This window comes from Arvicola amphibius, chromosome 9, assembly GCF_903992535.2.
Source record: "Arvicola amphibius chromosome 9, mArvAmp1.2, whole genome shotgun sequence".
NCBI classification, from domain to species: domain Eukaryota; kingdom Metazoa; phylum Chordata; class Mammalia; order Rodentia; family Cricetidae; genus Arvicola; species Arvicola amphibius.
In genome coordinates this window covers 117,023,127-117,050,280 of record NC_052055.2, presented here as the reverse complement: position 1 = coordinate 117,050,280, position 27,154 = coordinate 117,023,127, and the positions used below count along the sequence as shown (strand labels likewise).

Below are 27,154 nucleotides of genomic sequence, written 5' to 3'. Positions count from 1 at the left end.
GAATAGGGGTTATACACACCTCCACATGAGTCATCTACCCACATTATGTAGCTCTTGTGGTAGGCACCACTGCTACTCTCTCCCGCAAGAGGAAGGCTCCAGGAACTTTGGATTAAAATATGGGCCCAAGGCCAGCAAGCTGTGGAGCTGAGTTCTCAAACAGGACAGCTTCCAGTTCTGGGCATGAGGGTCATTCTGCCCTGTGTGGAGACCAGTGTGCTAGCTGTAGGGAGAGTGAGTCAGTGTGATTTTACTCAGATCAACAGAGGCAAAAAAAAAAAAAAAAAAAAAATCCAGTGCTGTTCTGGGGGCACATTTCCAAAGCTCACTTATCTCCTCACAAGCTGGCCGTGTGAGCCCCTTGCCTTATAAAGGCCCAGGAAATCTTAGGATGACCAAATGTCTAATGAAAAGCTGTGCTGTGTGACTTTTCCTGGGGAGACGTGAACAAACGTCTACTCACTACAGATAAGGCACTGATGACACACCAAAAGAAAAAAAAAGATTTCAACCAAATCTAGCCTGGTAAACGAGTGTGTTTATCGAGGTTACTCACAGGAGTGTGGGTGAGGGACTTGCAGGAGTCCAGATGACTCAAAGGCAGCTGTATCACCACAAAGCCCACCTGAGATCCAGTGTTCCTAGGGCTCTGTGGGTAACTTGTAGACAACTCTAATGGAAATCTTCTTTCCCTGGCTGTAGTTTGCTCTCTGCATAGCCTTGGGGACAGGGCCTGTGACACTTAAAACTCTCCGAGCTTCCTAAATCTCCTTGGGTTCCTAACTTATTAAGCCCCATGTCCACCCAGGCAATGTTTTGTTTAGAAATAGCTACACAACAGTGTTTGAATAGTCTACTCCTTCATCTCAGAGGTGTACAGACAGGGAGTTTGAGGTATTTGCCCTCATCTCTTGGGATTACTTCAGCCCTAGTGAAGGTCCAAGGGCCTGTCCTATATTTAGGTTTCCCGCCACATGGGGACAGCAGAGTCCTGAACTTTGGTGGATTCCTCTTGGCACTGGATGGTCACAGTAACTGGCAGTATTGTTGCCTCTAGTTGACTGAGTCCACCAAACTCATCCCCTCCAGACAACCTGGAGTAAGAAGCCCAGTTAGAACTCACCATCTGGTTATAGATAATAATGTCTTGTGCCTTATGTTGTGAGCAAACCAGAGTCAAGCCCCTGACTTCCTTTGATATACATTCCCCACTCCCCACTTTGCACTTTGGCTTTTGAATTTTACATGTCTGCTATGCAAATTTTGTAATCTAGATGTCTTTTAAATTTTTTATTAATTATGTACCAGTAATTTTCAGTTATTTTTAGAAGTTGTTTGCATTTTACTTTCATCTGCAACGTATGGAGCCTTCACCTGCTGTAAAATCCAGTAGAGTGGTCCTGCATCTCTGTTCCATACTGTGTGATTGTGTAGTTGTGAGCCTAATTGCCTCTGCAAGGTTAAATATTAGAGACACCTACTTACCATTCAAAAGGGGGTTGTTATTTCTTCTTTCAAGGCTAGAAGCTAGAGATATTCATTTGTATATTAATGTGTTTCTTTGTCATCCTCTTTACCTAAGGAACTGTTGAAGAGTGTTATCCTTGAGCAGAACAGCTGTCATCGTCCATCAGATCAGCTGTGCCAGCTCTGCTTGCAAGAGGTCATCTCCATTGGGCTTGTGATTGTGGGTGTTCCTTCAGAGATGGAGGGGGAGGGGAGAGCCATTAGACCTTCACCAAAAAGTCCTGATGATCCTTGTAACTGTTTCTATGCAGTTCTGCCCTAATTGTACATAGCCTCAGGGGCTTAAGAAGTGGTAGAATATTTACTCATTGATTCCCCGGGTTGAAATTTGCTGGGATTGTTCTTTATTGGTCACTGGGACCTTAAAAGGGGAGTAAACATTGTTAACATCTTCCCAGGGAAGGGATTCTTGCAATAGAACTAAATACTGCATTTTTAATAGGTGGAAGCAAAGTTCTTGTATGAGGTTGGGTCATGCAGGACTAAGAATATAAGTGCTTTGGGGGATGCCAATTATAATGCCATCAACGACTGGGGTGTGCTTTGGGAGGTATGACACTTGCCTAGCAGAAATGGGGCTCTATTTTATTCCATCTCATGAAAGGAGGTAGTGGGGGAAGATATCCACTGCATCTGTCACTATACCCAGGAGAAAAGTTGTCAGGATCCTGTCAGGATGACAGGATCATCTATTTGAGCTTTTGTGTTATCCTATTGAGGCCTCTTTTAGCTCAGTTGTGCTTGGCCCAGGGTCCTGAGGTGTGAGACACTGAATGGTTATCAAAGATCAACCTGAAACAGTGGGTCCAAGTTCATTGTCTCTTATTAATAAAGATTAAGACAGCTGTTCTGTGCATATGCAGAACAGGAGCAAACTTTATTAAAATTTATAGAAAAGTGAGAAACTGAGGAAAATTAGTAATTTAAAGAAAAACAAGAAAAACTGAGAGTAGGAGATACTTTTAAGAGAGGAAAAAATGCTTAACTTGTCTATGGTGTTTATGGGACTATAGTAGAAACCGGACATAGGCTCAGGTGACTACTGTGACATCATTTCTCTCTGGGCTATCATGGACCAAGCCAGTGGGAGATGATTCTGCTGTTCACATGCTGTCTACCCAGTCAGGAATGGTTGACAACCCCTGTCATCCTCTGACATGTGTTTTTGTTAGTTAGTTGCTCATCTTGACTCCTAGCTGTTAGTCAGTGGGTCAGTGTTAACCATCCTCTTACCCTGCAGGGTCTCAAGTGCTGTTAATTGCACTAAGCTTTCTTAGTTCTCACATGTATGTGAACAGCTTACAACTCTGTCACGGCAGAAAACTTATTCAGTCCTAACCACCAAGCTCTAGCTACAGTCTTTCTTGATTCATATTTAGCTTTTTATCTGAAGGTGAGGTGGTCTGGGGTGGTCTCCTAGGTGGAAGCTTCATGATGGAAGACATCCTTGCTTCTAGGTCCATCTGCTACAGTTAGCTACATTAGAACCAAGGCTGTAAGAAGGAATAGTATAGTAATGCCTTACAGCTGTTCTTTTGCCATCAACGGCTCTGAGCCATTGTCTAATCTCCCTAGTTTGGTTATTTTATACCCAGCTATAAGCCCCCTTATTCTTCCTGTTTCATCCTCTGCTGTTTTAACCCTCAATCTTCCTTTGAACTCCAGCCTCTGCTGTCACTGCAGCTAGCTTATGTAAACAACTTAGTTGTTACCATAGGCCCTTTCCCTTTACAGCCCAGAGTGCTCTCTTCTGCCTCACTGTCAATCAGGATTGTTCCTGAGATTGACTTTGCCCCAGGCCTTTGATCTCTGGCCAGCCTGAGAAGGGCCTGCTAGGACTGCTCAGAGTGGCTTTGAGTTCCCCATCCTCTACATCTCTGTTTGCCTCCACTACTGAGGAAAAAAAATTCCTGTATTTCTGAGTTTAAGATATTTTCCCTATCTCATCCATTTGCTTTGTATATCATGATGTGTTCTGTAGAAAGGTCCCCCTTCTTCATAGGGCGTCATATTTTACCTTTTTCTTTTACAGTGAAAAATCCCCTTTGAAAAGTTCTGATTTCAAATGTAGTCACACACAACAACCTCTCAGTCAGTGGCTGACATATATGTATGACTGAGAATCTAAGATTACATGAGAGCTGGAGAATCTCCACTGCCTGCTTAACGTGGTAGTTGTAGTAATGCTGTAATGTACTTGTTACTGAAGTGTGTGGTGGTGTGAGTGTATACAGATCTCTTCTGTATTCTGCATTGCCTAAAAGTACAGCACGTATGGTTGGGCATCATTGACTGTGGTTTTAGTTTGTATATTTGTTTAACTATATTTCATTGTTATTTCAGAGTATATTCCATCATCCATACGAAAATTTACTAGGAAATAGTATACCATCTTGTGTCAGCAGCAGCCTCATTCTACTGCATTTGATTACATCATTTCTTCTTATGCTTGATGGAGCCTCATTTTGTTCACCACAGCTCTCAGAGCTCCCGCCACACACACACACACACACACACACACACACACACACACACACACACACACACACCATGCAGCTTCAGTACGTGGTGATCTGTGCTGTCTAGACATCATGATGATGCTATCCAACCATTCGTTGCTCACATTATGTCCCATCCCTTATGGAGGAGAGCACATTATTCTGTGCTGTGTTGTACAGAGTGCTAAGTGTCAGGTCCAAAGGAAACTCCACTCTCCAAATTCTGGAACCCCTTACCCTCTAACAAAGCAGTCAATACCCTTATCACTGGCAGAAGGGATAAATGGCTACCTGTGGTGCCTATTACTATACCAAAACACATGCTAGCCTCCAGGCTCCCTCAGTATGATAGTACCTAGCTCTTCTCAACTCCTTTCCACTGTATACATCTCCAGCTCATGGGCTTCCCTTCACACAACTTCTTACAGTTCTTATAACCCTGATGTTTCTGCTATGCTCTCTCTTTTGCCCTTCTCTCTTGGGCCTCTTCTCTTTTTGTCTTCTTTTTCTCCCTGCCCCCTCTCCTGGCCAGGCCCAATCTACTGGCCATATTCAGTCTGCAACTTTCTCTCTGTTTTGAACTCTTCCAGATGTCTCTGGCTGTTCTCTCCCTAATATCAAAAACCCTCTACTTAACCATACCTTGCAGCAGTCATGTCCTCAGTTAATACACTAAACTATTTAACAAGTTCTCTCTATTAATGAGTCTCTATATAGTGATTTAAAAACCCAAAGTGTTACCAGGAAGTACTAAAGAACACATTTGTTGTATGATTTTTTTGGGGGGGGGGGGAGAGTCTGTTTCTGTTTACCCCAAATAAGCCAATGATAGACCAAAGAAACTACTCAAGTCTAGCCTGGTGTGTCAGTTAGCTTATTGGAGTTGCTTATAGAAACATGGATGACTAGAGCAACAGCATCACCAAAAAAGCCCACCTCAGCATGGGTGATGACTCATGAAAGCTACCTCATTGTAGTTTCTAGACAACCACACCACTGGAGTTTGCTCCATACAAGCAAGTAACTTATTCGTATAACCCTGGAGGGGAACATGGGAATCTTGCAAGTTTCTTATGTGTTTCATGAACCTCCTGAACCCTCTCTTGCTTCTAGGAAAGACTGGGTTAATCCTGAGGAAACAGCTACCCGACAGCATTCAAGTAACAAATAGTTATAAATTATGTTTAAGAAGATTTGGTGGCACTGGAGAGAGTGATTTAGATTACTTGTTTTTGCAGAGGACCTTGGTTCATTTCCCAGTACCAACATGGCAGCTTAAAACTGTCTGTAACTGCAGTTCCAGGGATCTGATACTCTCTTCTGACCTCTGTAGGTACCAGGCATGCACATGGTGCACATACATACATGCAGACAAGACTCATACACATAAAATAAATCTAAAACATTTTTAACAGAAGGTTTGATCCCCAGAAACCATGTTTTTAAATGGCAGTTTGAAGCAAGGTGGCAGTGGTGTGCACCTTTAAATCCCAGCACTCTGGAGGCAAAGACAGGTGGATCTCTGAGTTCAAGGCTAACCTGGACTACAGATCAAGTTCCAGGACAGCCAGAGCGACACAGAGAGATTGTCTCAAAACAAACAAACAAAAACCAAAAAACCAAAACAAAAAGCCAGTGTGATAGAGATATAGGCAGATACCCTGGGGCTCCCTGGCCAGACAGCCTAGCCTAATCAATGAGTTCCAGGTCAATGAGAGACCCTGTCTCAAAAAACCAAGGTTGATGGTGTCTGAGGAATAACACCCAAGGTTGATCCCTGGCCTCTTTATGCAAGTTCCCCAACATACATTTATGCACACAGAAAATATCGTTCTGTCCTCCCCATGCACAGCGGTACACAGTGTGGTTTGTATTCTCTTTTAAGTCTTGCTCATGGTCACTGTGGTTATTTTCTCTGTGGTTAGATCCTGTGGGCAGTTGTCAGTCTCCCAGCTCTCCACTTTTTTGAGCTATGGTTTTAGATTTATATTGGCAAAGTCTGAAACACTTGTAATCTGTTTGTCATTTATATTTAGGGTATCTGTGCTTTTTCTACAGAATTTTTAATCTAAAAATTTTACTGTAAAAAAAGCAACATTTACAACATTATTACAACATAAATATATTTGCTTTAGAACCAAATAGAATGAAGTGTAATTCTGAAGCACAGAACCCTTGCCAATCAAAGAAGGTTCACATGGAAACTCTGTCTTGTACGTTTTCGTGCTGCTTCTGGCAGCTTCCGTTGCCATGGCTTCTCTATCTTATGATGTCTGTTTCTTGGGTTCTATTTTTGTTTTGCTAGAGCCCCTCCTTAATCAGCTGCTTTGTGGAATCATGACTGACAGGCTTCTTGAGTTCTTACCCAGTGTTCAAACATGTAATTATTATGTTCTAACAGTTGATTGATCCTCTGACTGGGTCTGGAATTCAGGGTTTGTATCACTTTCCCTCTGAACTGAACTTAGTACTCTCTAAGTTATTTCCAGTGTCTGATGTTGCAGAGGAGAAATTGGATATCAGGCTTGTTCTATTGCAGAGGAATCTCTTCCCATCCTTGCTCGTTGACATTTTGATTTCTTTTCACCCCCACCACCCAATCGACTTATTATTTTTTTTTAAGATACTGGTATCAATAGTTAAATCTGCCTTGGGAATCCTTACACTCTCTAATTCTTAGGTTTCTGCACCTACCTCACATCTGACTACTTGAGAAGATTCCTTTCCCTCGGTGGTTTCGTGCTGCAGTTTGCTCTGTCAGGTCACCTGCCTCTGTCTGCTCGTGCTTTCGGGACTTTGGCAAGTTTTCTTGTTTGTCATTAAGTTCGTTTTGTAATTGTCAGTTCTACTGTGGCTCACATAATGGCATAAAGGACCTTTCTGACATTGTGACCCTCCAGTGGGCTGAATGGGAAGGAGACAGAAACTTCATCACCACTTGAATCAGAAGTCATTAAATCACTTCTGGAGAATGCAGGGTTCCATACCTCAGCCCCTTCTACAGAGGACAGTCTTGGTTTCCAATGGAAACATAGCTCAGCATTGTCGAGGGATTGGGAAGAAACTAGATGAAGCCAGTTCCAGGGAGCTCATCAGTAGCTTGTGTGTAAGAGATTGTGTGTCTTTACGTGTCATTTCCCATTGCATAAGTATACTCCATAAACTGAAAATAGCTGGGTGGTTTTGTTGTCTGGATCATCACAAGTAGAATTCCCTGTTATCTTAGTCAGCACAATTCCCAGCAGATAAGATGTCACAACCTTAACAAGTTGGAGAAATTATAAACATCTGTTTTATAGGGAAAAAATAGAATTGGCCTTCCAGATGAAGTTCTTGAATAATTATGGTTCAGAAGCACTGTAAAACAACTTGTGCAAATCTAATATGGAGACATTTATACAAAGGCAAGTCTGTGGTTATAAAAGCTAGGTATGCTGGGTGACAGTGGCACATGCCTTTAATCAAAGCACTTGGGATTGGCAGAGGCAGGTGGATCTCTGTGAGTTCGAGACCAGTCTGGTCTACAAAGTGAGTTCCAGGTCAGCCATCACTGTTACACAGAGAAAAAACAAAACAAAACAAAAACTAGGTATAGTAGTGGATGTCTAGATAAATCAAATGTGGCTTTGATAAGCAGACATCCTTTGCATGAGCGTCACAGCTTTGCACGAGAGCCATACTTCTTGTAATGAATTAGACGTGTAAAGTCACGTTATAGGTTACCCTTGGCAAACTTCAATTGTGTTAAGAGAGAGGGTATGAAGTTTCACTGTGTGCACTACAGGGGACTGGGTTTGAGGTGTGTTTGGTGCCCTTGGGCTCACTTTGTGCCATACTGTATGTCAGTGTGTTGAGCTTTGTGGTATGGAACTTTTTAGTTCATTTCTTTCTTTTTTTATATAGACTGGAGGTGTATGATCCTCAGGGCCTTGTGAATGCTGGAGCTGTCACTGAGTGCTCTGTCACTGAGCTGCATTCCTACCATTTAAGCCAGGTTCAATTTTACTAGATAAGCATACCTGGGCACACAGTGCAGCACTCTGTGACTACAGTTTTCTCAGCTTCCGGAAGCTCCATGGTGAACTACCTTTTAACCAAGAATACCTGCTCCTGCTAGATGAGAATAACAGAGCAATCTTGAGGTCTCCCAGGAACCAAAGTCAGATGTCTCACTCCTGCCTCCCCTCAGCTTGGTTAGTAATGACTTAACGTCTCCTAGGACTGCCCCCAGGTGCTCTGCTGTGCCTTTCAATTTTGTTGCCTCCTCCAGAGGAGGGATATGAGGAGGTTGTGTATACTTAGTCTTCATTTTTATTAACAAAAGCATTGTCTTCATTCTATCAGCTTTGTTATTTATTTTCTGTTCTTTTCTCCTTCCTTCTTCCTCCCTCTTTCTCTTTCTTCCTTGTGAATGTTGGAAAGTTATGTCAACACCAATTTGAAATTTTAAGGACTCTTAAAGAATACTTGAGTAGAAATGTCATGCTAACATACCTCCTCAATTTATTTCTGAATGTTAAAGCTAACTGTATGTTCCTGGTGGGCATGCATCCAGCTGGCTTTATGTTCTGTCTCTTATGTATTACTAGATTTAATTTTCTGGGGACTCTTGTGTTTACATTTATAAGAGACACTGACTACTGATTCGTGGTGTCTGCAGCAGGGTTACACTGGCCTCATGAAGACTGGGACATGGTCCCTCTTGCTGGAACAGCTTATGTGAGACTTTTTTCCCCACTTGTTGATGTCTCCACACATGGCTTCTTCTTTTTCAGTCTTCTATACTATGTCTTCTTACTAGGACCATATTACTTCTGAAATGTCTCCCCTAAGACTTTCTTTGGTGGCAAATTGTCCCAGCAGCAGTTTGTCTGAAACATCTTTATTTGTCCTCATTGTGAAAAGATTGTTCGGGCTACACATGTTTAGAATCTCATGCCCCACCCCCACCTCCATGCGTCTTTGTGACTTTTACTGCTTTTTCTCATCTCTCTGTTCCTGGTTAAGGTTTGTAGTTATTTGTGTTTTCTCTGCCTTCTAGAATTTGAATTGAGAGTCCCCGTCCCCCCACCTCAAGGGATCCTGTGTTGGAGTTTTGATCCCCAAGAAAGTACTGTCAGAAGGTGGCAGCATCTTTAGGAAGTGGGGCCTGACAGCCATGTCTTAGGTCACAGGGGAGGGGATTATAGAAGGCACATTCTTTCCTTGCTCTCTGTTATCATCCTTACTGTGAGGTGAGTGGTGTTTCTCTGCCATGTACTCTCTGGTGATAATGCTGCCTCATCAAGGATGCTGTTGCTTCATGCCAGTCAGTCAGGAACAAGAACCTCCAAAGCAGAGCCTCAGATGTTGTTATAGTAACGAAAAGCTAAGATAGTAGGCACATATTCTGTTACACTTAGGCCCCAGTGTCTTGTGTTTCCTGTATACTTCCACACTGCACTCTAGATCATACCTCCTGTTCTTCCTCTGTTTCCTTTCTTTCTTTAGGTCTGTTATGCTGATAACCTATCTATTAATTTTTTAATTATAGTCACTGCATTTTTTTATTTCTGGAATTTTTCCCCTCCCTCAAGTCCATTTGGTCATCCTGTTTTCCTATTTTCACCTGTTTCTATGAACTGTTCCTTGAATGTCTTGCTGCTGCTGTTCTCCCTCATACCTTGTTTTCCTAGTACAGGCCATTCTCTTTTGACAATGTCTTGTGCGAATCATGATGGCTTCAGATGATGATGAGGTTTTCCAGAGAGGCTGTGCTTTTTCTTCTGCCAAGTGTCAGTGTACCCTTGAAGTTTAGCACTGTAGGTGCAACAGAATGCTTCTTAGGCACCTAGTCACAAGTAGCTTCTGATCTTTGGGGTTATAGTGATTATTGTATACTAGGGACGCCTGCTTTGCTTTCATCAGGGTTGCTTGTTGAACGTCCCAGCATAACTGAACCTGGCTGAACCTGACCTCTGTCTCTGATATACTTACTCAACCAGGTTGTGACAGGTGCTGTAGGTAGACACAGCTGCAGTATCCTATTTGCCCTTCCGTATCACAGCAACCCTGGAGGAGTGCTGCTGTTACTGTTTTATAGAGGGATCTTAGGTGCTTGGCTGGAGTTGGACTCTGTAGCTGGGTTGGTGGGAGAGTGGTTTCAGTGCTTGGTTTGCCTCATGGAAGCACAGTCCTCACCATGAGTCTTTCTGTAAGCTTTTCTCTGACCCTCTCTGCCCTATCTTGTCTGTGGTTAAAGACTTTAGTGCATCCTGAAGGAGCAAGATGCAGATCTGAGAATTCATTTCAGTAGTAATGTAATGATAGGGCTTTCCTGAATAGGCAGCTGCCCTTCATGTTTAGATGTTAGATACAGTGTTGCGCATGTAAAATGACATTTGTTAATTGATCTACCAAATACTTCAAAAGTATAACATTACTTATATAAACAGATTACATTTTCTATGATTTTAATTAAGAAAATTGGTTGGTAGGCCTGAGTCTTGTTAGAGAAGTTGGTAGAACATCAAGGTATTTGGAGGTCAAGTTGTGAGAATATAGGCAGGAAGTTGCAGTTTCTGGAGGTGAAGTTGTGGTGTGTGGAGATGAAGTTGTATGTGGAGGTGAGGTTGTGGTGTGTGGAGGTGAAGTTGTGGTTTGTAGAAGTGAAGTTGTGGTGTGTAGAGGTGAAGTTGTGGTGTGTGGAGGTGAAGTTGTGGTGTGTGGAGGTGAAGCTGTGGTGTATGGAGGTGAAGTTGTGTGTGGAGGTGAAGTTGTGGTGTGTAGAGGTGAAGCTGTGGTGTGTAGAGGTGAAGCTGTGGTTTGAGGATATGAAGTTGTATTTGGAGATGAAGCTGGTATGCAGATGAAGTGATGTTTTGGGTATGAGGAGGTGAAGTTGGTGGGAAGGTAAAGTTGGTGTGTGTGTGGAGGTGGTTATATGTAGGTGAAGTTGTAGGTGTGTAGAAGTAAAGCTGGTAGTTGTTCTTATTTTATTACACTCCTTAAGTTCAGAGAGCAAATTTATTGGACCTTAAATTTATTGCTTGTTTTCATGTCCACCTGTCCAAGACTGGTTTATTGGCCTTCCTGACCACCATCAGGATTTCTGACCACCTTTCTTCCTGTTCTACTTGACTTAGACCAGGTCTCAGATTTTGTTTTATTCCTTCTGTTATAGAAAACTCCTTAACTTTGCAATTCTACTTGTTTAATTCTTTTTCACTCCCCCTCTCGTGTATGTTTCTTCATTGGAGTTCTTAGTTGTGGTATCATCGTCGTCATCATCGTCATCATGTGTGATGGGAAGTGCATGTGTGTGCTGTGACATGCATGTGGCAGTCAGAGGACAACTTTGTAGAGTCCTTTCTCTCCAACCACTTTTATGTGGGCTCCAGGGGTCAAACTCAGGTCTCCATCTCTCTGGACCTTATTTGTTCTTTTAAACAATCTACTCCAAGTTTCCTCAGGGAAAGAGTGAATTGACAGGTCCTTTCAACAGTTGTGTCTGCTGGTGTGTCACACACTGTTGTCTGGAGAAATAGTGGGGTGTATCCTTGCTTCTGTTTTTAATTTCTTCATCTTTCTGTGTCATGTAAGAGAAAGTGAACAAGCTAAAGAGAAAGATTGATGGTTGTAATCAGGGAGGCTGGAATTCCTAGGCCTGTCCCTGTGCGCTGAATCCCTGAGAAAGTCAGGGTGTAATTCAGTTTGAGTTGGGAAGACTGAGATCAGGGAGCATCAGTGTGAGTCCTAGCGCTAGGCCCAGAGATGTCGTAGGTCAACCAGGGAGGGAGGTAGAAGGCGACAGAGTCCTCTTGCCTCTGTTTTGGTTCTGCCCAGACCTTCAGTGAGTCAGGTTATGCTTAGCACATAGAAGACGGTCTACTGAGGTCCAAATACAACATCTGTGAAAACCTTCGCAGATACATCCAGTAGCAGTGTGTCATCTGGGGACCTGGGGTCACTCATGCTAAGAAGAAAAGTTCATTTGACTGGACACTGCCTCAAGAGGGTATGTGAGGTACTGTTGTTGCAGCAGGAGTCTCTGTTACTCCTTGTCTGCATGTGCTCTGCCCTGGCTTCAGTCCTCTTGCCTTTGTTAGTCTGTCAGCTATAACTGGGTAAAAGTACCTTCACTTTCAAGTTATAAAAAATAATTCCCTAAAAGCAAGAAAAAGCCATAGTGAAAATGATGTGGCTGATCATTCTGTTTAGTGACAAAGAAAATCTCAGCCCCTGCAGCCCTTCATTAATTATGTAGAAAATCCTCAAGGCCCACCCAACAAAATGATATTTGTTCCTTCCCAGTGCCCAAACAAACCAAGTCTGCCAGGATGTGAGCACCTGACCATGGCAGAGGCCCTCCTCCGGGAGCCTGAGTGCCCCCTCCCCCCACACCTGTCGTGTGCCCAGGGGTGGACAGTTCTCCCAGGAGGGTGGACCTGAGGAGGAAGGTGCCAGCCAGCATCTCTCTCGCTCACCACCTCCACTCTGTTCTCAGCATGAGGCCAGCACCCACGCTGGCTTGCTGGCTTGCTACTTGCTTCTTGGGCTCTGTCTCTGTGTTTTTCTGTATATCTCTTTCCATGTCTGTCTTTCCTCTGGTATCTAGCTCTAGAAGTACAGAGCTCATTCATGGTATTAGGATTATTAGATTCCTCTCAAACTGATCATAAGCAGTCAGATGTTGGAAACTCCATTTGTTTAATGAGTTCTTTTAATATTTGCAACAGGCTTTAACTTCACATGGAGCATTAGATCACTGAAAGCTTGAAATAGCATTTTCTCTAAAGTCATAAAAGTATTTCCAAAAATGTTCACTAATTCGCTTAAAAATTGCAAGATGAGGACAGGGCCTGTAGTTCAGTTGTTCAAGTGCTTGCCCAACATGCATGAAGATCTGTGATTGACTCCCAGTATCACATAAACCGGGCTCAGTTCACACACTTCTAATCTCAGTTCTCAAAATATGGGGCCAAACAAATCAGAAATTTAAAGTCACTTGTGGCTGCCTACTAAGTTTGAGGCCCGTGTGGGTTGTATGAGATTCAGTGTGTGTGTGGAAGGGGGGGAGTTGTTAAAAAAATTCCATGGAGGCAGAATTGACCAAAAAAAAAAAAAAAAAACTGTGAACATATTTAAAAGTGAACAGTATTATCACAGTTGAGTTCCTGAGAAGATGGTGATACTTCCATGTCTGCCCTAGCCTTTGCTGACCCTTGCTTGTCCCTGCCAGGCAGCCAGACTGTGTGAGCCATGTAGTGCCCCTGCATTTCCCAGGAGGCTTGTGTAGGTGGAGTTTTGTATGTGCTGTGAGCTCTTAAATTTCCATAGTCTGTTCTTAGGATGTTATAAGGAAAATAGGTCATTACTTGCTAAGAACATAACATTTGTTTAATGGAATCAGTAAATCAAATGACAAAATTCTCTTCCTTTGGTGTGTTCAGTAAAATAAAAAGAATCAAGGAAAAACCAGCTGATGTTTGGAGTCTGAATGGCCATGCCAGTGTCATTAGAAGGATGCTGGCTTAATTGGGTTTTCAGAACTGAGATAAACCAGATTTCTTGACTGTGGTACAAACTTATACTCCAACTAAAATTTAGTCTGTATCAGAGGAAAAAAGGGTTAAATTAAAACCCAAACTGGCATGAACTGTTAGAATACATTTTGGTCCTGTTTCAGAACATCCTTTGGTGGAATAGTGAGCTCAGCTGCTAGTGCCTCTCTATGAAGGATTGTTATTCTTAAGTTTTACTGTATGCAGGGCCTTTGTGCTGAGTCTGTCTGCTGGTGTGGAGGTGCTGTCCTTATTGAGATGTACATGGTCATGGACTGTAGTTCACTGACCTACTTTAAAGCAGTCCATGGAGCTTCTAAGATTTCTCTTCCCTTTTGATTTTATCACATTGCTTATTGAAAAATCTCACCTATTCGTTTTGGAACCACAGTCCCAGGAGTGGTTGCCGACTTCGGGCTTGCTTTTCTGCTGGATGCTGGTCACTGAGTTCTCTGAGAGACTCTCCTGTTGCCAGTTTGTACTTCCAGCTTCCACCTCACACCCTTCAGGCACATTTCTTGCTGCTAACTGGGCTGGGGCCTTCTACCTTACCCCTTCTCTTACAGTGCCTGGACAGTCCCATGTCAGCTGAGGTAGTATCTCTGTGTCCCTTCTGTCTCCCTTGGTGACAACCCCTCTTCTCTGGGTCTGTGGACCCTCAGTCCTCCTCTTATAACTGCCAGTTCTCAGGACCATGTTAGCATTCCACATGAAGCTGTTCTCATGGTAGGGAGGTTGCTCATGGTTGCTTCTTGGTCCCGGTGTCCTTCCAGGCCCTGGTGATTTTATCTTTATTGCTTCTCAGATGAGCTTGTTGTGCCTAGACCTGGGATAACAGCCTTTGGAAACACTGTGGCTCTGCCAGTGAGCTTACTTTTAACCCCATGCTTGTGTAATGGTGTTGGTTTCATAGCTTTACAAGGTAAAAAATGAGAGTATTTAGTGTTTGGCACAGCAAAGTCCTTACTCCCATAGTCTGATTAAATTATAATGATAAATATCACTTTAAGAGGAAATGCAATTGTTTCATTTAATCAATACAATTATTATGGGCACAGCAAATCTATCAAGTGCTGAGTGATAAATTCATGCTAATACAATTTGTACTGTACTGCTGTTGGTATTAGCCTTCCCTGTATGAGTGTGTAAGCTGTTAAAGACGCCTTCCAGCTTGATGAGCCTGGAGACACTTGTCAGCTTCTGAGACTTGGAACAGCCACCAAGAGGAGCTCCAGTAGTGGAGGGGATACTAGCTCCTGGGAGTGTCAGTCAGTGCAGCTCTCTCTTCCTCCACCCTGAGGGTTGCCTGTTCTTTCAGTCACAAGAGTCACAACTCTGCCTAGTGTGTGTGTATGTGTGTGTCTGCCTGCCATACTTAGTTCCAGTTTCCCTTCCTCCTCAGTGTCTCTTCTCCTTTCTGAGGAATATAGATAGAGTCCAGCTGCCTTCATGCTGGCTCACAGCCCTCATGCCTGACTGGTGCATGAGGTCCTCTATTCTTTTCTGTGCTACAGGCGGTCATCTGGAGGTAATGTCCAACAAGTGGCCATTAGCTAGCCCTATAGCAGCTGCAGGTCATGCTCTGTAAACCAGTCATTATTGGAGACATTTTTATAATACATTTTTTCTTATATGTTTTCTATACAGAAGAAACTAATATAAAAGAATAATTTTAACTGCATGACCATGTACCCATCACCAGCTTAAACTAGATGGACTTTGGTACCCAGTGAGCTCCATGCTGCTCTTTGATGGCACCTTCCCTCACACACTGGTGGATACCTTTTACACTGCACTTTTAAATCCTGTCTTACTTCTATCCTTGGTTTTCCATTTAAGCATGCACCTGTGAGCGTGTGGTTGGACTTGCTGGAGGAAACTTCAGGCAGTGGCCACATCATGCTGCTCCTGTGTGGTTAACTTGGCAGATCACTGAAACTGGCTTTTGCACTCTCTCACATGTGTGCAGCCACAGCTTAACCCACCTTGTTGGGTTGGATTTGTTTACCTTATATTTGAGGTTGGACCTCTGTTTGCATGGGACTGGCCGGTCTTTTCCCTTTTCATTATCTTGACAGATATGTTAAACTTCCTAGAGTAGCCATCTAGGTATGGAGAGTTTGTTGTAGGCTAAATTTTGTTTTCTGATGCTTTCACACATATAGTCTAGTCAGGTATTCTGTTTCTTCTGAAGTCTTTGTAAGTCTGTAATTTTCTTGGCATTTGTTAATTTTATTTAACTTTTAAGTTTTGGAGGTGAAATTCATGCTCTATGTTTAGTGTTGGCATAGTCTGAAGTAATAGTTTTATTTGACGGCACTGGGTGTCTGACAGTGCATCTCAGAGCAGTGTGACAGTGCACATAAAACAGCACCGAGTTTATGATCACCAGGACTGGGATCTTGTGCCCTAGCCTGGTGCGGTGATGAAGTAGCTGTTCTGGGCACACGGCCCAGATGCCTTTGTGCTGGGTCGGATGGCTCTGTGATCCACAGTCCTGGGTCAGTAAAGCAACTGTGAGGATGCTGTTGACTTTGGAGGTGTGAGTGTAGGCCTGTGTTCCTCCCCCTGCCCCAGGGGACCTACAGCAGTGCCCTGGTGGCTGGCAGCTCTTGTGAGTTAGGAACTGAGCTGTACAACACACTCTTCATTTTTGCTCCTAGCAAGGATCTACTTAGAAGCCTTGTTGCCTCCAAACATAACTCCCCAGATATCCAGGATGAGCCTATAGGCCCATCTCTGTAGGGGAAGAGTCCTGAGTCTATTATGTGGCGAAGTACTAGTTGAAAACACATTAAGGAGAACTGGGCTATAGATACCGTTTTGCAGTTAGCCTCTAGGAGCCTCCGGGTGGCCAGCAAGGCAGAGGTGAGGGCTGGGCATTTGTGTTCCTGTATCTGTACATACATGTATTTGCATGCATAATGAATGTGCACACCGTATTTTAAAGAGAACAGATTTTACCTGAGGCCTCCTTCCTCTCTAACCCTGGTGTTCTGTTAGGGTATTCTGTTGGGCCAGCAAGATTTAAGTGTGGGTGTAGCATGTGCACCGACTTGTGGGCAAATGACTGGTTACTGTGGATCCCCTTTAAAAATTCATAAGACCAGCTGGGTAGTGGTGGCACATGCCTCTAATCCCAGCACTTAGGAGGCAGAGGCAGGCGGATCTCTGTGAGTTCGAGGCCAGCCTGGTCTACAAGAGCTAGTTCCAGGATAGGCTTCAAAACTACAGAGAAACCCTGTCTCGAAAAACCAAAAAAAAAAAAAAAGCCGGGCGGTGGTGGCGCACGCCTTTAATCCCAGCACTTGGGAGGCAGAGGCAGGTGGATCTCTGTGAGTTCGAGACCAGCCTGGTCTACAAGAGCTAGTTCCAGGATAGGCTTCAAAACTACAGAGAAACCCTGTCTCGAAAAACCAAAAAATAAATAATAAATAAATAAATAAAAAATAAAAATTCATAAGACCAGCTGGGGTAGTGGTTGGCACATGCCTCTAATCCCAGCACTTAGGAGGCAGAGGCAGGCGGATCTCTGTGAGTTCGAGGCCAGCCTGGTCTACAAGAGCTAGTTACAGGACAGGCTCAAAAGCTCAGAGAAACCCGTGTCTCGAAAAACTTTTAAAAAAAAATTCATAAGACCATGTGTAAAATGGAATAATCACAGAAAGAAGACTTTTAGAATTCAGAGTATTGAATCAATGGCACATGCCTGTAAGTAATCTCAGCTGTGGGGAGGTGGATGCAAGATATCAAGTTCAAGGCCAGCCTACAAAAAAGAAATATTGTTAGAGTTCATTTCTTAAATTTGTGAAAAGCCTTTAACCTTGAGTTAAAGTACTGGTAATTGAATCTTTTATTACAGATCGAGGTTTTGTCAAACTGGACATGGAGAACTCGAGGTGTGGCTAGAGGAAGACATCAGCCCCAGAGCATCCACACTTGCTATTTTCAGTGCTGAGCTGTGATCTCACTTCGCTTGTCCTGAAGGAGTTTTGCCTCAGGATTTGAACCAAAATAAAAACTAAACAAATTTCAAGGTAAGTAAAAGCCTTTTAAAATCTCATAAAGTCTGACAGAAGATGACTTTTGTGCCAGCTGTGGTGGCAGAGGCCTGAATTCCAAGTCCTCAAGAGGCTGAGGCAGGAAGATTAAGAGTTCAGGGTCAGCCTGGGATACCTAGCAAAGCCCCGCCTTTAAGAAAAGAAAATGAAAGCTTTAATTAAGTCCCCTGGCTTGCTTTTGAAATGCATTTCACCGAATAATTCCCGGCACAGATTGTTACTCTGGGTTCACTCTGGTCTTTCTGTGGCCATAGTCATCCTTAGACCTCACATCCCACCAGCCGTCCTTGGGGCTGACTCTGATTTCGTCACTGTTGATAAAGTCAGTGCTTTGTGCCTGGTACTAAGCAAGGTCTTATGAAGGCCTTTTACCATTTCTTACTGTTTTCTTGAATTTTTTTTTTTTTTAGTGTTTCATTTTTATGACTGTCAGTTAAGTTAGCATCTGTTTCTGTTGGGGTGCTGAAGCCCCCAAGATGCTAGTATGGAGAGTAACTCAGTTATGGTCACATTCAAAGAGGTGAGAGTTAGACATTTTTTCTTGGTGTGGAGGTAAGGAAAGATGGGAGGACTGTGTTGGCAGAGGGTGCTCTGTGCCTGTAGCCCCAGCATGTTCGTGGCTTCACTGCTTCCTCATCTATAGACTCTGCACCTGTGCAGCAGCTCCAGCATGAGCCATCCATTGACCAGGCCTGCATGGCTGACTGAAGAGCCTTGGGCAGCAGTTAGGGTCAAGGGAGTAGGTGAGTTACAGAGGGTGTCCATGTGAGCAGAACAGTTTGCAGCCCCTGGAGATCACCATGTTTAGGGAACAGCAGTGAACGCTCTGCCACTGGGTTTTGAATTTGTGCCAAAAAAGTCTCATCCATTATTTCTGTGCCCACAAATGTTCTAGAACTGAGAACTTTAAAGGAGATTCTACTTTATTTACATCTGATGTTGATCTTTGGCGGAGGGTGAGGGGTGGGCAGTCAGGAAGTGGGAAGAACAAAATCACAGTTACCTTCATTGATGTGCCTGGGAGTAGAGTTTTATTTTTGCTGATGACCCATCTTTTAGCTCCATTAGCAATGTGAAGTCAGTTTCTCTGTAACCAAAGTTTCCTGAGAGACACTGAGCATCCCGGAGCTGAAGTGAGTCTGAAGAGACCTAAAGGTTCATGCCGCCTCTCTGAGCTTGAGTAATGACTACCTATTTTTAACATGCCATAGAAGTGAAGCATTGCCTTAAGTCTGTCATGTATGTGAAACAGCAAGATTCCTATGTAATGTAAGCATGCTCTAGAGGAATGAGTTATTTATATCCATTTCACAAATAAATTGTTTTTAAAGAGATACAAGAAAATCAGGTCACAAGGCGCTAGGTAAAACATGTGTTGAGCAAGCAAAGCTAAAGACTGGAATAATAAAGTATCGGCATCGTGGAGTGTGTCTCCTCCTACTGGCTCTTTGTGTATAAATGCTAGCCGCAGCGTAGAAGTTGTGTATTGCTTTTAATTTGGGTGATGTGAGCTAATTTTGGCAGCAGTTTGGTGTTTTTGTTTTTTTCTTCATGTTTGAAGAAAATCACATGTAAGCTTTTGGCTGAAAGAGTCTTTCTCTCTTGCCCACACATCTACTTCATAACAGGTACTCTCCTCAGACAGGCATGGCACTGTGCTGGGGGTTTTACATCTAGTGCTGGCAAGCTGGCTGTGCTATCTTGGTGAGAAGTGGAGTATAGCTTGAGGATTGCTGCTGGCAGAGGTACTGGGGTTCCCTGTCAAGGTGGTGCAATCGTGTGTTCTTTCCATAGGGGTTACATTGCTGAAAAAAAACCATATAATAAAGATATACAAACATCATTATGCTTGTGTGTAAATCACAAGTAGGTCTTCACATAGCTCACTTTAGAAAACTTTTGGTGTGTGTCTTAGTCAGGCTTCTTCAGAGGAACAGACTGATAGAATAAACCCTCTTATACCAAATGGAATTTCTTAGAGTGGTTTATAGGCTGTAGTCTTGCTTGTCAGACAATTGCTGTCTCCTGACAGAAAGACCAAGAATCTGGTAGGTGATCAGTTCATGAGGCTGGATGTTCAGCAGCCTTCATCTGGTACTGGAGTTCCAGAGGATTCCTAAAGAGCTTGGCACTGGTCTTCAGTCTTTCCTGAGGAATCCTGAAGTGGGCTCTAATACCAGCAAATGAATGCCTCAGCAACAGGATAGATGAACAGTGAGGGTGAGGACAAGCAGGCAAAAAGCAAAAGTGCCTTCCTTCCATGTCCTTTTTACGTGAGCTGCCATCAGAAGTGTAGCCAGAATGAGAGTGGGTCTTCCCACCTCAAATGATCCAATCAAGAAAGTCCCTCACAGGCATACTTGGTGTTTAGATGATTTCAGTGTAGTCAAGTTAACAAACAATATTGGCTATTATACTACAGTATATAATTCTGTTTTGGGAGGGTCCTTCTCATTTCCTGAAATCTAGAAAGACCTGCATTACTAATGACCAAACCCCTGTACCTCCATCTGCTGTCCTACTGAGTTCCACTCCTGTTTCCTGCTCTCACAGTCCCAACTGTCTGTCTACCTGAGTGGTACATGGTCCATAGTTCTTTTAAGGATCTGACCCATGCCAAGATCAGGAACATCTCCAGGGACTGGTGCTTCAGAGGACTCCAGGAACCAGTACAGGGGCTGCCAGGGCAGTAATCTGGAAGGTGAATGGAAACTCATCCATGAGCTGGGAGGAGTATATTCCAGAGTCCTAAGGTACAAATTGCACAAAACCCTTCCAGATCTTGCCCTAGAAATCTGTTTATAGACTTCTTGATTATTTCCTTCAAAATATTCTTAATAGAGAATTGGAGGGCTGATAATGTGGCTCAGTAGGTAAAGATGTTTGCTGCCAAGCCTGAAAATCACTGGGAACCCTCTGACGTACATACACATGCATAAGCATGCACAAGCTCACATATATACGCACACATGTATACAAATAAGTAATTGTAGCTTGTTTTAAAGGAGCTGGGAGCTGGAGAGATGGCTCAGTGGTAGATAGCTCTGGCTGATCTACAGAGAATCTGAGTTCAGTTCCTAGCACCCACGTGGTGAACTCAGATTCTCAGATCAAGATGCCCTAGAACTGGAGCCATGCTGTTAGGTGGTACTTGGTGATAGGGTTACAATGAAGCTGAATACCATCCTAAGAATCTAGTCACCCACAACTGCTCTCCAAACCCCATTATAGCCTGGAACCAAGGCGGTTGCTGACCCATGGCAAGTCCCACGGAGGCCCTTGTGTATGGGGCTGGAGCCAGGAGGGGTGCAGTCTACCCACCCCCATGTTGAAAAGGAGCTGAGCTACCCTCCTTGTCCTGCTTACAGATGGACTGGTGAACAGCCTTGTCACCTTTTCTATGGAAATGCTGTTGTGGTCCCAGTGGCCAGGTCCTGCTGTCTGTCACGCTATAACCCCGGTGATACATAGACAGGCTCAGTAGTCTATGACTGTGATCTCTAAAATGGGCAGCCACCCTCTGTTTGAAATGTGTGTTTCCTTAGAGGGCCTAAGCTGAGAAAATGGCCCACTCCTTGAATGCAGGGAAGAAATACAGAGTTGCTACTTTTGAGTACACTGTTGGCTTTTGGTAGTTATCCTTGTATGAGTCACAGTGCTAGTAAGATCCTTTCTATACTTTGTATTCGTTCATTTATTTACCAAGTGTGCCTGCCCTGTGGATGGGCCTAACTGCAGGGAGAGGTAGGGAGGGCCATGGGACCTGCCTGGGCTACCACAGTCCGCCTGCTGTGCAGAGGGCCGAGAGCATGGTGTGGCCTCTGATTGGGTTCCAGTGCTGCCTAGGAGGAGGCATGTAGAGAACAGGTCACCCTGTATTCTGTCCTTGGATCCTTCTGACAGGTAGCTGCTGTGATGTTTTACTCTTTACTCTTTTGGCTTTTGTGGGGGCTGCCACCCAGTTCCCAAATAAATCAAACCCGGAGGCTTATTCTGTATATCTTATTTTCACTCTTACTCCGTGAGTGGCAGAGTGACTGGCCCCTGATGTCCTCCACCCCCCCCCCCCCGCCTCTCTCATCTCACTCATCTCCTATTTATTCTCTCTCCCTGCCAGCCCTGCCTTTCTCCTGCCTCACTAATGGCCATTCAGCTCTTTATTAGGACCATCAGGTGTTTTAGTCAGGCACAGTAACACAGCTTCACAGAGTAAAACAAATGCAGCGTAAACAAAAGTCACACACCTTAACATGATATTCCCCAACAGGTTGCAAGGCTACTCTGTGCTGAAGAGGAAGGGGGTGCAGCCTTTGGCCCTATCTGTAGCTGTAGTTTTGGAATGATTGAGTCAGTGATCTGGGACTGTTTTCATTTTTAAAGTTTTTCAGTTGTCTGAGTAAAACTTGTTTTAAAGAACACTAAATTTTTAAGTGGTTGGATTCCTAGTCTGTCTGTTAGGGCTCTTAAGTTTTCAGAATTGTCCATGAAAGTATAGTAAGGATGTCAAGATCCATCTTCTGGTGTAGCCGGGCAGTAGCTGGGCAGTAGTTGGCTCTTGGAAGCTGGCTGTTGTTTTCTCTTCACTAAATAGCTGTAGAATCCTCGGGGCTGGAAGTAAAAGGGTCTGCAGATGAGGAGAGTCTGAACGTACTGATTGGCTCCAGCAGGGTCCCACAGACCCGGGCCTGTGGAGATCCATCAGTGTACCTTTACCACATTGCTGTATGACACTGAAAAACTTTCTCCCAAGAAACATCTGGCAAAACCTGGAATACTGAAGGCCCTGGATACCTCCTTCACCCACAACAGCCGTGGCGAGGAGCTGCCCACCATGGCGAGGGAGCTGTACCCCCTTCCTTGGTGTCTAGCCTGAAGCAAACATTATGTGTCTTTCTGTGACTCCCTAGAGTTCTCATGCCTTTGTGACTAGTGATGGTCAAGGTCCATTGACTACACAGAGAGAGTAACTGTAAAAAGGACAAGGTCAGGGCCAGGTGCCTCTCTGCTCTCAAGTATGTGTGCCCCCTGGTGGTCTTAAGCAGAGATGTGAGCCAGCAACATGAAGTGAACCCAGTGCAGGAGTTGAATAGGTATTTAACCATCAGGTTGCAGGAGGTGGGCACCCTAGGTAGGAGCAGGGTGAGACAGAAAGGGCACCAGACAACGCAGAAGCCAGACAGCGTGGGGCTGGGTAAGGAACAAGTCTAAGGAGAGATTTGGAAAGATTTTTGACCTATTCAAAAAAAAAAAAAGTTCAGTTTCTCTCAAACTACCACCAAGGGAGAGACACCTTCCTCTTGTCCTCTAAAGTCAACCTCCACGTCCCAGACAGTATCCTGGTTCATCCCGGCCTTAGCACACCCTCTGAAGGAAATGTTCATAATATCCAGCTCTCAGATCAAGTACCAAGTGTCATCTGGCCCATCTCAGAGCTACGCTAGCGTGTGGTCTCTTCTGGACAGCAGGTGGTGCTGTAGGATCACTGCAAAGAGCAGTGCGCCAGCAAAGCTGTGTCGATGCCAGGGGCTTAGCAAGTAGACTAAGTTACACTCCCTCCATTTTAACATGAAAAGTGTAAGCTTGCTACCCCAAAGAAGGGAGCGTGTGTTGTTGCTGCTTATTGTTTCAGCATTTGTGCTTTATTAAAGAGTAAACTAGAGCAAATGTGCTTTTGCTGTAGTATCATGGAGCCTGAGTTTCAAGGTTGGCATGCTGCTTGTGACTGCACCTCAGCCAGTGCAGGGCCTCAGTAGCTGCTGGGCTTACATCTGCCAGGCCCCTCAGAGCAGCATCAGCCCTGACAGCTTGAGAACCTCTGAAGCTAAGACATACACTCTCAGGTTAGCCCAGGGTTTGTCCCAGGGCCGCTTTCAATGGTTGAAGATGAAGATTCAGTGAAGTAGATAAGTGAGCACTCGTGTATAAGCCTGGCTCATTGGAGGTGAAGCAGCCTCTGGTTGGGGTACTAGCTCTAGCTTGTGCTATAACCATGGCGATGCATGTACCTGTGTAGACTGTAGACTGCACAACTCCTTAAACAAACATGGCATGAATGGCTGTAAAGCAGTTGATGGGTGTCTGGTTCTCCTTATACAGTCATTCTAAAGCCTCCTTACTGAGATTTGGTGAGAGTTAAGTGAGCATCTATAGGGTACATGTATAGGTACTTGTAGTATGGATGGGTGCTATTGAGGCACTCACAGTAGCATTTTCTCTGAGGAACTCCCTGCTCTACCCCTACCTCGCCTAGCACCCCCGCCCCATCTAGACTCCTGCAGTGCTTCTTCAGGCTCTGCCCGGCCCTTGGTCATCTAAGCCAGTCTGCTGATAATCTAGTGTACCGCTGTAGGAGAGTTCCAACCTCTTGTCTACAATATTGGCTTTCCTCTTGATTTCCAGTCTCAGACCCTGCTAGCTGTGTGTTCCTATGGATCTGCAAATACCCAGATCCTGCTCCTTTGCCCTGTGGTCTCCCTCTCTGTTCTCCTTTGCACTTTTCTTGGATTCCACACTCGTATCCAGGAAGCTGTTGGCTGTGCTTCTGAGAATCATGGGATGCTTGCTTCCTGCATCTTAAACTGTTGTCCCTGAGTCGTGACTTGTGTTCCTGCATTAAGCCTCACCCCTAACTGCTCCCTCCCAGCCTCCAGCATTCTTAAAACAAGGTCAGAACCAGGTGGAAACTTAGTAACAGTCCCATGGTAGTCCCCTCTATTGAGTGACTGCCACTTTGCCTAGGAAGTACCACATGCTGAGCCCATAGACCCCTTCTTTCATCTCTGGTTGGCATTTAGGTGGCCAGTACCTAGCTGCCCCTGGGCACTGCCTACGGAATATGAATGCTTGATGTTCATGGCCAGCTCCCTCACCAGCCTGAAGTCCATTTTCCTACTGTCTTATCAGCATGGAGAAACCTTACCCCATGCTGACCACTCTAGGCATCTCTCCACTCCCTGCAGGGCATGCTGTGTCATTTCGCTGTCTGATGCTCCCTGTGCATCCTTCTTGTCCTTGTGTGAACATAGGTTTCAGGAAGGCAGCCATGCATTTTTGTCTCCTGATGTTTTTTGAGCATTGAGGACATCCTGTGCTCCAATAAATATGAGTTAGATAAGGGGATATTTTTCTGGTTTTCTTATTAAATACTTCTGAGGCATTTTAATATTATATTGAAGAGGCGCTAGAGAGATGACTTAGTGGTTACAGAGGACCCAGTGCTGTCCCCAGCACTTATATGGTGGCTCACAACTATCCAGATCCAGGGTATTTGATATCTTCCTCTGACCTCCAAGGGCGCCAAGCATACACACACACACACACACACACACACTCACTCACATGCACCTTAACATTTTTTCAAATATTATATTGAGGAATGTTACATTTTCTCAAATTTTGGGTTTATGTAAATAACCGACTCAAGGTTTATAATTCAGTACCCCCCACTCTGTTTCTTTGAGACAGGTTTTTCACTGTATAGCTCTGGCTGTCCTGGATCTCATTCTGTAGACCAGGCTGGCCTCGAACTCAGAGATCCACCTGCCTCTGCCTCCTGAATGCTGGGATTAAAGGCGTGTATCAGCACACCTGGCTTGAAGTGTTTTTTAAATTACACCCGGTCTGTGCGATTGTCAGGGGAGCCACTTCTGGCTCACTAGATTACTGCATTCTGCAGCAGTTTTTTATTTTCATGAATCAGACTTTTGTTTTGATGTTTCTCTTAACTAATCCTAAAGATAGAAGAAATTGGAAGGAAAAAAAGAAGAAAATGGTATACACAGAGTTAGGACATGTATTCTTCACTGGAGACTATGGGATGACTCAATGTTAATCGGCGTGTTAACCACACCAGTGCCACCAGAGTTCTTCTTGGCCATATACCCCAGTTTCCAAGAGATCTCATGCCATGTTCCTTGTTAAACTGCTGCAATCAAAAATCACACTGACTGTCAAGAAGGCCAAGTCAACCATGGACCTGGGACATTGGCTGTGCCCTGATTTGTGCTGTCTGATGAGTCCAGATGGCAGCTGTGGGAAGACGAGTGCACACAGCACCAGCTTTGCTCACTGTTGTTAAATACAGCAAGGGACTCCGTATAATTGAGTGGGGCCAAGCCTTTCCAGTTCCTTATTTCAATATCTGAGGGTCACTTACTTTCCTTTTAAGCGATTACCTTCTCTGTGGCTCTGTAGCTTGGTGCTCGTCCCTGTAGCTGCTTTTGACTCTGTGGTGTACCGTACACCTGATCTTGACTGTGGCTTTGGATGTCCAGTGGCTATTCAAGCACAGGCAAGTGGAAACTATAGAGCCTGCCTCCTAGATTGGAGATGGTGTGACCAGATGTTTTTCAAAACAGGTCGTCTTCTCCCAAGACTAAGCACAGTAAAAACACAGCAAGGCAGAAGAGGAGTCCCCAACCCCAGCTCAGGAACCTCTGAGCTGTGACCAGCAGTCTTCACAGCATGGTTCCCACAGGCTTGTTCTTAGAGGTGTGGGATAGGTCTAGATCACCTGGGGCTGGTGTCGAAACCTATGAGGCCACCTGGCCCTCTGTAGTGCCTCTAGGCATTTCTACTGCCTTATTCTTGGCAGCCCACTCATGCTGACTGCTTGGCAGGAGGCCTAGTGAGGTGGCAGGCCTGACACACAGCCCTCTTAGACTAACACTGGAGACATGTCAGTGTTGCTTCCAAAACTAGCCACTAATCTCTGTGAAAGGGTTTCTTTGTTTCCCATACATGGGACAGTCTTAAAGGTGCTTCCCCTATACCCAGTCTTTCTTAGATGTACTATTGGTACCCAAAGGAGGATTGTCCTCTGTTCCCAAGTGTCCAGGTCTCCAACAGCCCCGGGAGTGTAAACACAGTATAAAAGGCATTAAAGCTGAATAATTGCTTATAAGTATTGGACTTGGCTCTGACTGCTCTTGCCTACTAATAACCCCTCTTTTATATCTGTGGAGTATCTATCTGCCTCCAGTCATGGATTGAAAATGTTTGGGAAAATTGCTTCTGGGATGAGCATGTATAGACTTTTCCTTGCCATTTCTAATTAATATAGTGTGACAAGTATTCATATAGCATTTGTGTTGTACTGGGTATGAAAAGTACTTGTACGGTGACAAAGTCTGTGGTTAGATGAGTGTACAGGTCATGCAGATTCTGTGCCAGTTATGTCGGGGACCTGAACTTCTACACATCTCGTATGGGGGCAGGTATCTTGGATCCATTCCTTGATGATACTGAGATCCAATAGCCCTCGAGTGATGGGTAGGAGTCCTGAGAGCTGACAGTTTCATGGGTGGGAAGAGGCTGTGCTGAAGCCAGAGCCCAGGTGAGTGGGTTCCAGGCTGGGTTCCCCTGTCAGTGACACTAAACCATGTGCTAAGGTGGTTTGTGCAGGATCTAATCAGGAAGGGAAGGTATGACAAGGAGGGCTCTGTCATCCTAACTGGGCTTAGGAGAATCAACTCTCTGGTAACCCCTGTTGGTCTGGTCCCCAACAGTCCAGGGAGTAGGAACAGGG

The 27,154-nt window shown here is 44.4% G+C and overlaps 1 protein-coding gene across 2 annotated transcripts in view; it reads left to right on the top strand.

The window, feature by feature from the left end:
* The window catches only part of Adarb1 (adenosine deaminase RNA specific B1), a 129,853-nt gene that overhangs the window by 44,351 nt on the left and 58,348 nt on the right, over window positions 1-27,154 (top strand). For both annotated transcript variants that reach the window (XM_038343519.2, XM_038343520.1), the window contains exon 2: window positions 17,430-17,604. The gene's annotated coding sequence lies outside the window, so the exon portion shown is untranslated. The remainder of the gene's footprint in view (window positions 1-17,429; window positions 17,605-27,154) is intronic.